The sequence below is a fragment of the Charadrius vociferus genome, unplaced genomic scaffold, assembly GCF_000708025.1.
Source record: "Charadrius vociferus isolate BGI_N301 unplaced genomic scaffold, ASM70802v2 scaffold90, whole genome shotgun sequence".
Classification (NCBI taxonomy): domain Eukaryota; kingdom Metazoa; phylum Chordata; class Aves; order Charadriiformes; family Charadriidae; genus Charadrius; species Charadrius vociferus.
In genome coordinates, this window is record NW_009647222.1 from 5292762 (window position 1) to 5303838 (window position 11077).

Consider the following 11077-nt stretch of genomic DNA (forward strand, 5'->3'; position numbering starts at 1 on the left):
ATGTAATAGAAGTAGCCATGGAAAAAAAAAAGAAAAAAAAAAAAACAGAAAGACTGTCACAAAAAGTAAGAGAAAACTAGCAAGATACGCCTGAAATATGAGGAGTCTTCATATGCAGGTGTTCAGAGGAAGACTCCATCCACATCTTCATGGAATGGGAGAGCGTATGATAGACACCAGTATTTTTTAAATTTACTCTTGACTGTCTAGCAGCTCTCTTTATGGAAAAGGTCAGTTGTGTGGAAGATGGCTGACAAAATTAATGTGATGAGACCACAGATGACAGCACTATATGAGGAAGATTAGAGAACATTCAGATGTTTTGGGGTAATCTCGATTTGATGAATTTCATGTTAGGACATGTAAAGAGTTGGTGGCTAGTATCCTGGAGCTGTTAGCAGCCATATTTGAGAGCACGTGAGACAGACCTGTCGATTAGTGTTAGAATCTATTTTTGAACAGGGGGAAAGTAGATGAGGTAGGAAATTTTAGACGTTCATTTCTCAAAACAACACGGAAGCAAAGTAGTCAAAATATGTTTAAGCACTTAAAAGAACAAAAGGAAGAAAACAACAGCTGATGTTAGTGTTTAATATTTTCACTAGCAAGCTGAACGATAGACTTCAGGGAGCTTTCATTAAATGTGAAGACCCCATGGAGCTAAAAGAGACTGTCAGTACCCTGCAGAACAGGTTTACATTTCAAAATTTATCTGGGCAAGTTGCAGTTGCAGTGTGGGAAATGAACTGCAGCTCAGTCTGATAAATGCAGATTACTGTAGCTAAGCAAGGAGGACAGGGAACAACTTGCTTGGAGCAGCTATTTAGAAAAAGATTTGGGTTTGTTGTGGATCACAGCCCGCACTTGGAAAAATAATGTTATGTGGTTGTGAAAAAGGTTAGTGCCATAATGAATACCTAAACTAAACTATTGTGTCAGCAAGACAAATCACATAACCTTTCTACTGTGCTCTGAAATTCTTTGGCTTCAGATTGGACTATTTCTAGTTTTAGGCCACACGCTCCAGGAAAGATATGAACCTAAGTCTGGAGGAGAGTACTTAAAATGAGTGGAGATAAAGAAAACATGACCTCTGAAGAAAGATTGACAGAATTTGAGCTGAGTCAAAAAAAGCTGGAGGAGTAACATGAGTCTTTAAAAGGCTCTCACAAAGAGGAAAAATTCATCTATTGCGTAAATTAGTAGAGAATAGGATTACTGGCACTGGAACCAGTGCTGTCAAACTAGGGTAACTGGGTGTCTGTCAGGAATGTCACCACCATAAGTGATTCTGATTCAAGGCAGGGGTATGACCTTAGGTAACTTAGAGGTTCCTTCCAGTCTTCGTTTGATTCAGCAGCGACCATACTCTGACCCCCAGCATAATAGCATAACTTTTGGCAACCGTGACCACTGAATCTGATTCCAGATGATAGTTGGTAACTTGCTTTTTCTCTTTTCAATGCATAAATGGATCTTAAGTTTTGCTAGAGAAATATACAGGCCAAGGAAGGGTGGTTGAGAGAAGAATCACAACAGCCTTGTGCTTGAAATAAACCTGCTGCTTTCCATTTCTACCTTTACTGGCAATTTGTAACTTACTTTGGTCTCTTGAAATAATTATGCACATAGATGTTTTGATGACCAAAGTCTAAAATTCTTTATATTGGGATTTTGCTCTCCAGATCAATGCTAATTTGGGAAGAATATGCTCATGCATACACATGCAACTTATCAAAGTCATAAGTGTACTTTATTTTGTCTTTCTTTTTGATTGCATCAATGCAAATTATTTGTAGTTTGACCCTATTGAAGTTTGCTTAGAGTGAAGTTTGCCATAACAGTTACGTTAGAAGTGCAGAGGTGAATGTTTTCATTTTAATTAGAACTTGATGGAGGAAGTAGGATCCACTCTCTGCAGTGGAGCTAAAAATTGGGAAGAGAGATGCAAGCCATTGAAAAAAAAAACAAACCAAAAAACCAACAACAACCAAAACAACCAGGTTAAGTTATAGAAATATAGAAATAGCTATTCAACTTGAAGAAACAAAGGAAGGAAAATACTGTAGGAATAGTGGGATATGAGAATATAACTAGCATAATAAAACTTCTGAAACACTCCCAAGCTTCCATTGGATCCTTACTTCTCTCTCTCTCTCTCTTTCTGCATCTTATTTGCTGCTTTATTTCTGTCACATTGACCATTGGCTATATATGCATTTTCATTTCACTAGAACTCTGAAACTGTTAATGCAAAGGTGAGTAATTTCATTGAGACTAGGAGCCATAAGTATGTGTTTAAAATGAAAGCTCAATACCTTACAAAAATTTAAAGGTGTGCTATGATTTTAAATTCCTTATGGAAAGCAATTGCTAAAATATGGCTACAGTATGTATTGATTTTTAGGCTTTAATTTAGAAATGCCCTTCTATTATTAGGGCAGGAGACATCATTACTGTCTAACTTGCTCTGCTCATCACTTGGAATGATGTTGGGTTTCCTACTGTTTTTAGAGAGCATCAGATGTTAGATTTAATAGCATAAATATGTGCCTTTTCTTTTGAGTGTCTTAATCTTTGTTATTAAGAAAAGTGCACAAGACACTGAGGCATAAGGATGTCATCCATTGCTTTACTTCACAGCTCAGCAGAGTGAGCAAATGTTCTGCACTTCTGCAGTTTTTAGGGCTCGTTAGTTGAAATGGTCAGAACTGTATTCAGTAGCACATTTGCTTTGCCAACAGAGAGTAGAAAGAAAACTGCTCTTTGCTTTGAAATCCAGCATATAATAAATTGGCCAGAGCAAAGGACAACCAGGGCTCTGCCTCCAGTTACATACCACAATGTTTGGTTTCTTACTAATTTAGTGGTTGACAGAGTTATTATTTTTCTCATATGGGTATCACAATACATAGGTTAATTGAAAGTGCCTGAGGCACTCCTGTATACCCATCATATCACTAACTGTTTTGTGTCTTTTACATGTAAAGCGGAACAGTAACGTTCTTTAAAATTTTCAGCATGAAAGTTAACCAGCCTCTTGTAAGTGTTACTCAGGAGGTCTACCCATCATGAGAGAGCTGGATGGACAGTGGCACAGACCTGCTTGCGATGACACTGGGGAAGTTGGATTAAGTTTGTACCACTGTGTTTTTCATCGCTTTGTCTCAAGCCTGTCAGGCAGAGGGCATTTTCGGGAAGTATCACGGGTTGGGTTCCTGTCTGCTTTGTCCTTGGCACCTCTGCGCAGGTCAGGGCTCCCGATTAGAGCCAGCGTGAGTGCAGTGATCGCTTTTACTGATCTGGAGACCTTTCTGTTCTGAGCTGTGCAGGGCTGGCAGGGAGCGCTGGCTTTGAATGGGCTGGTGTGTCTAGACAGTGAAGTGCCGTGCGGGAGTACAGCTGTGGTCTTGGAAGCAGTGTAGCTGTGCCCCAAGCAGCCACTAATTAGCCTGGACAGTGCACCACACTGACGTGGCAAGGCAACTTCCCGTACCTGAGCTGGCTCCCGTAGCATTGCGCAGGGTTGTAATTATGTGGTGTAGACTTACCTAGCTTGCTTTGCAGAAGCTGCCAAATGGTTATCAGACAGGTAACGATTTTGGCTGTTCTTGACCGCGGGTAGATTTGGCCTGATATGTGTGAGCTGACGAGTTCCATATCCCATTTCCAGAGGTTTTGCATTCTCTGATGTACAGTTTAATAGTTATTATGAATTGATTTGGTTACTAATACATTGTCTGAGCCTTTTATTAAAAGTGACAAACCTTTTGAGACTTGTAGGATTTAATGTTCTTGACTGGCTCGGTCTTTCAGGGTAGCTGTTTCTTCTGCATTTGCAATAACTGGCAGATCTCCTTATTAAATTCAATACGAGAAAAAGCGTATTTCCATTGAAATGAATACCTCAGGAATGAATTCTGGTTTAGTGGGAAATGTTCCAATCTGTCTGTGCTTTTATTTTGCTCACTGTATGAATCCTTCCATATATTTTACTGTATTTGTTTTTGCACTTATTTGCAGTGCCATATAACAGAGCCATATATAGGTATGAGTGCTTTTCTGTTCCTAAGCCTCTGCTAGTCTGTATATGCTTGTCCATGAATGTGCACACACGGTCTGAGCCCCCTGGTCGTCTAGCTGTGTGCAGTAAGATCAGTAAAATCCTGACGGACTGTTCTATTAAAGCACTTCTTTATTTTCTTTGTGATGTAATACAACTTACCCAACAAATCTTTGATACTCCAGTTTATTGGCACCATAGGCCAGTATTAAAATATCACCCAGTCAGATTTAAAAAATACTAATTTTCTAGCCTTTCTTTTTCCCTTATAGGCTAGACTTCTAGAAAAGTTGGTTTCTCTTGGCCTTATTTCATTATAGAAGAGTTGCTGTACTTGCAGACATGTCAGTACTGGAAATCAAGGATGCTGAGTCCTTATTGCTGCCTGTCAGATATATCTGTTTGTCACTGCATATTAAGTGTCTGCAACAGTTCCATCAGTTATGGGACAGCCCTTACCTGGCCACTTACAAGCTGTAGCCCATTCCAAACAATAGATTGAATAATTTAATAACTGTAGAGTAACTACATAGTTACTTCAGTGTTAAGTATATCAACATGATGTTCTCAGATGCTGTCGGAAAGGGAAGATAGCAGTGAGTCCATATAATGTGTTACACAGATCTGAGCCTTCTCCAGATGAGTAACTGTCTCCCTGCTTCCACCCCACTGCATCTCCCACATTCTTCCCAAATAAAGAAGAAGCTGTTGAAGAGCTCTGTCTCTGCTAGGAGTCTCACCACTATCAGTTTCCTTTCTGGTAGTCCTCAGCATGTGTCTTAAGCTGGTTGGTGAGTTAGCCTGGCAAAATGGAGTCTAATATCATCTGTATGTACAGAAGTAGACATGTATCTACTTAGGAAGCTCTGCTTATCATTTGTAGCAAGCAAATAGGGAATTGGCATGATCCTGGGATGACGTCTGCTAAGGGAAAAAGAGTAACTGGTTGGTGTTAAAGATGAATGTGACATAGGTTGTGGTGTAGTAGGGATAGACTCTTGAAAAGGGTTTTATAGACAAGGCATATCCCCGTTTAGTTGCAAGCACGCATCCGTAATCGTTCAGTTCCAACTATGGTTCTGGATATCTTGTTGTGATTGTAAAGATGGAATTTGTCTGGAAAAACAAACTGTATTTGAGCTGCCCACTGAGGTGTCTTTCATGGTCAATGGAGAGAAAAGGCGTTTCTATCAAGAAAGTCTTATGACATGTTACGTGCTTCATCTCACTGTTAGACATGACTTGGAAACACACCTGATGCTCTCCATTTGACTTATGAGGCAACATCTCAGGAAGTAGCTTGTACCTGAAATGTCTACACTGTATATGTCTACAAGTAGGAAGGATTAACTCCTCCCTGAGTTACTGATCAATAAGCATGTCTAAATAACATGTCTTCTCCTAATGACTGTAAGTTCCTCTGGTCCCATCTGGTCACGTCATAATCTGGTTTCAGTTATTCAATCCTCTCAGCTGCACTGGAATGCTGTAGTTAGTCTTAGAAACAAAATGTCTTATGTCTTTGAAGGTTTAAATGGTTCAGAAGATTACAGTCCATCTCATCAGCAACATACAGTGTCATAAAGGTGTTAGACCTTTTTTAACTTCTTTACACTGACTGTCAGTGGAACATCAAATCAGAGTATTGCTCTTAAATTCCAAGATGAGAATTGATTTGGGTTTGGCATACCTAAGATGCCTCAAAATCTGAGCTGGGGTTACTGCTGGCCTGTTGATTCTTTCTGCAAGAAAGATAACGTGGATCTGTGCTAAGAGCAAATTGTTGTTGGTATTTAGACTGACAGTAGAACGAATTTCTGGATGACCATATTAGTGATGATGTCTCTGCTTTACTTGAAGTAGGAAGTATACTACAACACTGATGTTGTTTCCAGGATGTTGGGATGCATGTCATATATTTAAAAAAACAAGGTGGGGGAGCCTGTACCAAAACAGTGTGTGTGCCATTGTGGTGTCATGCATTGTATTTAAAAAATGCAGTGGCATCACGGAAAAAAAAAGAAGTTAAGTATTATTTGAAGTTCTTGATATATAGGTTTCAATGAATGATGTCAGAAGCTCTGTTTATATAGTTTGGTATGGAGAAAGAAATTATTTCTCAGGTCCTATTGCCACATCATGTATAAGAAAGCACGGTTTTATGCAGAAGACCTGTGGGGAAAACATATCTGGTAAGTGGAATTTGAGTTTAGGGATAAAGTGTAGAGGAAATAAACACCCATGTGACATGGTCCAAGGGCATGGTAGGCTTGGGAGATAGCTATGTTGACATTGCTTACTTTAAGTAGATCATCAGTTCTTTCTTTTAAGATTGCCAGTTGTTTTGCTATGTAAGATGAAGAATGTTGCCATGTTTGCAGGTGTCCACCTTCCTCTGTCTTCTACAGAAGGAATCCAGCCAACCATCAGACTGTGCCTGACTAAAATTTAAATGAGTTGACCTTCCCCATGTGGATTCCACCATTTTGAGGAGTTGCTTTACATGACATTCATGCAGCTCAGTGGTATCCACCATGCTCTTCTCTTTATGAGTCAGTCCAGATGACCAAATACTAATCGGGAACCAAAGGCGTTCAGGAGTTTTTTGAGACTGGGACATAGTGTGATGTTTGCTCACTATTCAGTGATACCAGTTTAAAAAGTTACGACCACTCAGGTGTTCCTCATTTCTTCCTCAACTGAGACACAGTGTCAGAAAGTTCCCATTTCGTTTTAGTATGAAGAAAACCAGATTAAGTCACCTTTTTACCTGGGTTGGACATTACACTAAAAGAAACTGCATTTGTCTTTCCTTTGCCTTGAGACATGAGCAAAATGGCTTGTATCTGTCTGAAAAATATCCTTTTAACTTCTTATAGTCTTATATTTGATGAGTGGCCATTGATTTTATTGGCTGTTAAATGCTCTATATCTCACTGAGGCATGGAAATTAGTCCATACCAAGAAAGCCACAGATAGTCACTTGGCTTGGGCTTTGCAAGGGAGGGATACAGACAGATAGGGTTTTTCTTCTGTTGGTAGGTAGGATTTGGAACATGTATTGCTCATAGTTGATCCCAGGTAATGTGGGAGTAAAAAACTGGATGAAATGGAGCTGGAGTAGATTTTGTCAGTGGAAAATGCCTAGAATAATAACTTGACATACACAAAGAAAACTTCACCTGTATTGTATCAATATGGAAATGCTGGGCCATTTCATCCTACAAGTCTCTCTGTGTCTAACACTGTATGGAAAAAGACAACAGCAATAATCTGTAGCTTAAGCCTTTGCCACAGAAGAAAAAAAGAAACACAAAACAACAGCACTTCTCTTCTTATATGGTGACCTTTTTTCCTGTGTCCAACTGAGATATTTTCTGTAAAATTATCAGAAGGGAAAAAGGAAAGACCATCTCTTTAACCTCATTAGATTTTTTTTTTTTTCCTTCACTGCCTTTCTAAGGGAGCAGTTAGTTAAATATTCTTGGCAGAACCTCAAAAGATTTTTGGCGTGCTGGAGGGAAGGACTTAAACAATTAAGATAGTGTTATACCATACCTGCTGTAAGAGAGGCATTCTTTGGGGGGATGCAGAAGCCTTGGATACACGTTCTCTATGTAGCGCAAACAGATACTTGCTTGGGTGCTACTAAAGCAGTATGGATCTATTATTGGAAGAAACATCTGGGAGCATAAATGCGTTACAGTTTGCTCTGCAAGCTGAGCGTGCTCTGGAAGCTGGGAAGGTAGATGGAGCTATGATGCCAGCAGATTGAACACTTGCCTTCTTTCTTTACTATAATTGCATTTGCTTTTCAAATTAAAGTATTTCCTCCTGATTCGCTGTATGACAAGTCCAAAACTGTGATTGAGTGCAGAGCTGAGGGCATTATGCCAGAAACCAGGTGTTTTGTTTGATGAATAGTTGCTGTGGTTTTCTTGTTTTGTTGCATATTGAGAGTAGGAGGGAAACCTTTGCTTTCTCTCTCCAGGTGACTTTTTCCTTCTAGCACTAAGAAACTCTTTAATTTAAAAGGATAGATATTCACAGGACTATGGCCTTAGTCCAATATTCGTTAAACAGCTGTCAGCCTTATGGCTACCTGTTCTTCCACGCAAAGTCTTTTTTGTTGTATAGGTGACATTGTTAAGTCAGATACTGACACTTTTTTTGGGTTTTTTTCAAGAAAACTGATTCTTTGACAGTTGTCACAAATACGATATCAGTCGGTTCTGGTGCACTCAGTCAAAGCACTCTGGTGTTAGCAGTAGGCAGAATACTGTGAATCATGATATATTAATGAGGACAAAAGTAGCAACTTACCCTTTTCAGCAGTCCATTAGCACTCTTGACTGATTAACTCAAAAGGCAACCATAGTTCCAGGGAAATGAGTCAGCAACGAGTCAAGCCAGATCCTGAGTCATCACTGCACCCGCTCGGCCATGGGGGCTCACCAGGAGCCCTCTGCCCTTTGGAGAGTATAGCTGGCCAGCTAATGGAAGTGATCCTTCTCTTCCCTCCAGGGATCCTAAGGCATCCTGTAGCATGCTGCGTGTGCTTTACTCCTGTGCCAAGCAAAGGAGTAAAGTGGAGGGGCCACCAAGGCTGGGAAGAGAGGCTGAGGAGCTGGCTGTGATCTCTTTTCTCTCTTCAGGCTACCTAAAAGGGGAGTACAGGGAAGGTGGAGCCAGGTTTTTCTCAGAGATGCATACTGTAAGGTCCAGAGGCAATCGGTAGAGCAAGAGAAAGTCAGATTACACTGAAGAACTTTTCACGGAGCAGTTAAACACCAGAATGGTGCCCACAGAGGTTGTGGCACATCTACTCTGGGGATGGAAAGCTCACCTGAACCAGCACCCTGAGTTAATCTAACATTGATGTGAGCCCTGCTTTGAGCCGGCACTTGGACTAGATGACTTCGAGAGGTCCTTTTCAACCTAAATTATTCATGATTCAAAAAAATTACATGTTTAAGTGGGTTCCCAGTAAGAGTTTAATAACCTCATAATTAATCCAAACTGAGATTTACCCATAATATTTTAATTGTTCTGGTTTCTTAAAGAATTCTGTGCATTTTAAGATTGATGGCTTCTTCCCTAGATTTGGAGATCAAGATTTTTCTTTGCATTCACGGAAGATAAAACCTAAATTTTCAGGAAGTGAGACTGTAGGATTGTGAATGGTATAGGTTTGGGCTTTGGCTTCAGGCTGTGACCAAATGCTGCTATGTTGTTCATTTGAGAATCCATGTCCTCAGTGTTGATCTGTGTCAGTGATGTACCAGCTTCTCTTCTAGCCTTTGCTATCATGCATGGTAACCCCAAATTTGTAGCTAGCCCTATGGGCCTTTGTGGCTGGGTTTTTTTTTTTTTTTTTTTTTTTTTTTTTTTTTTGCTGTGGTAGAGGTGGAATCTCTGAAAGGCCAACATAGAAAGGGAATAGCTCTTTGTCTCTCCAGGATGTTTGTTATTGCAATAACACAGATGATAAAATGCATTAGACAAATGTATTGAGTTTCTCAGGCTCTGTGAAACTAGGAAGAATAACTATTTTTTTCTAGTTCCTTGCATCTCAGGTGCCATTATGGACTCCCAGGCTTTTTTCTCAGGGATCCCTTATGTTTCAGACAAAAATGATGTGCTACGTTTAATAAAAATAAAGTGTACTACTTTGATGTTCTTTTTCTTTCTTTTTTTTTTTTTTTGGCTTGTTTCATTAGCAAGTAGTATTTAAAAGCACTGCTTGAGTTATATAGAAATTCAAAGATAGATTTGCTTGCTTGCAAGAAAGACAACATCATCATGGGTTTGTCCTCTTTTAGGAGGTTGGTAGTCTTGCCACTCTTAAGTTTCCCCTTCACTTTTTCTCTCAGGGACTTCATTCTTTTACCCCTGACATTTCTTGAAGTGAATATTGAGTTTTTGTTTTTCCTGTCATTAGGCTGGCCTACCTCAAGGAAAAGTTCAGACCCTTCCAGGGAGAGGATCAAAGAGGTCAATTATAAATGAAAGGTAGGGGAAGGAGGGATATTTTCCTGTCTTGCTTCATCATTTTCACTGATGGAGTCTGCAGAAGCAGAACAGTCTGGTGCTTGTAATATTTGGGGATGGCTCTGTGTTTTCTGAGCTCATTATGGAAAGGAGCCAGCGAGAGAGCTGGAGGAGTGAACAGGCTGCCCACATGTTTAGAACGGGTTGGGGAGCTGCTTCAGGTTCCTATTTCCCAATCCCTGCCCACGAAAAGGAGGGAAGGGAGGAGGTTTCTCCTGTTCTTTTGTGGAGGGGGGGAGAGAAAGAGAAAGGAATGAAAAATGGAAAATGAGAGAGGGATGGGAAGAATCTGCCTTTTTTCTGCTCCTCAGGGGACTGGTGCTAGATAGAGCATTTGAGGAAGAAAATGCCATGTTTGGATTTTCAAATACTTGAATTTCAACTCTGCCATTGGCCGCAGAAACTTGTAAGGAAGTCCAAAAGAAACAGTCTTCCTCTCCAAAGAGCTTTAGCTTGCATCATGTAGGCTCCTTTGCTTGTAGAGTCATATTTAGTGATGTAATGAAAAAAAATGTGGAAGTGGTGTCTTTCAAATCTCGCTTTCAACCAACTTCAGGCCTGTACAAAAGAAATGAAGGACTTTTTATAGCCCGTATTTGTCACTGTGTAGATGAAAGTAAAAAAACATTCAGCTTTATCTTGGTTTGGTTTGTAAACTCTTGATAAATTCTCTTTTGCCCCCCCAGACCAGAGAGGGAAGAAAAATGTTGACTTTGGAAAGTATGACCTCTCCTCACAGGAGAGGTACTGATGTGCGGTTGGCTGCTTTGGATTCTTTTCTGGGTTTTGGGTTTGCTTCTCCCTCCCCACCCCACCCCCCCAGTACTCACCTACTGACTGCAGCCTCTCCTCTGGATCTGATGCAGGAAAATAAAATGCTGTGTCTTCAGCATGGAGAGATTTTCCTGCCTTCAAGAATTTCCATGTTTCTCCAGCGAATTCATAATTATCAGGAGTCAAGGC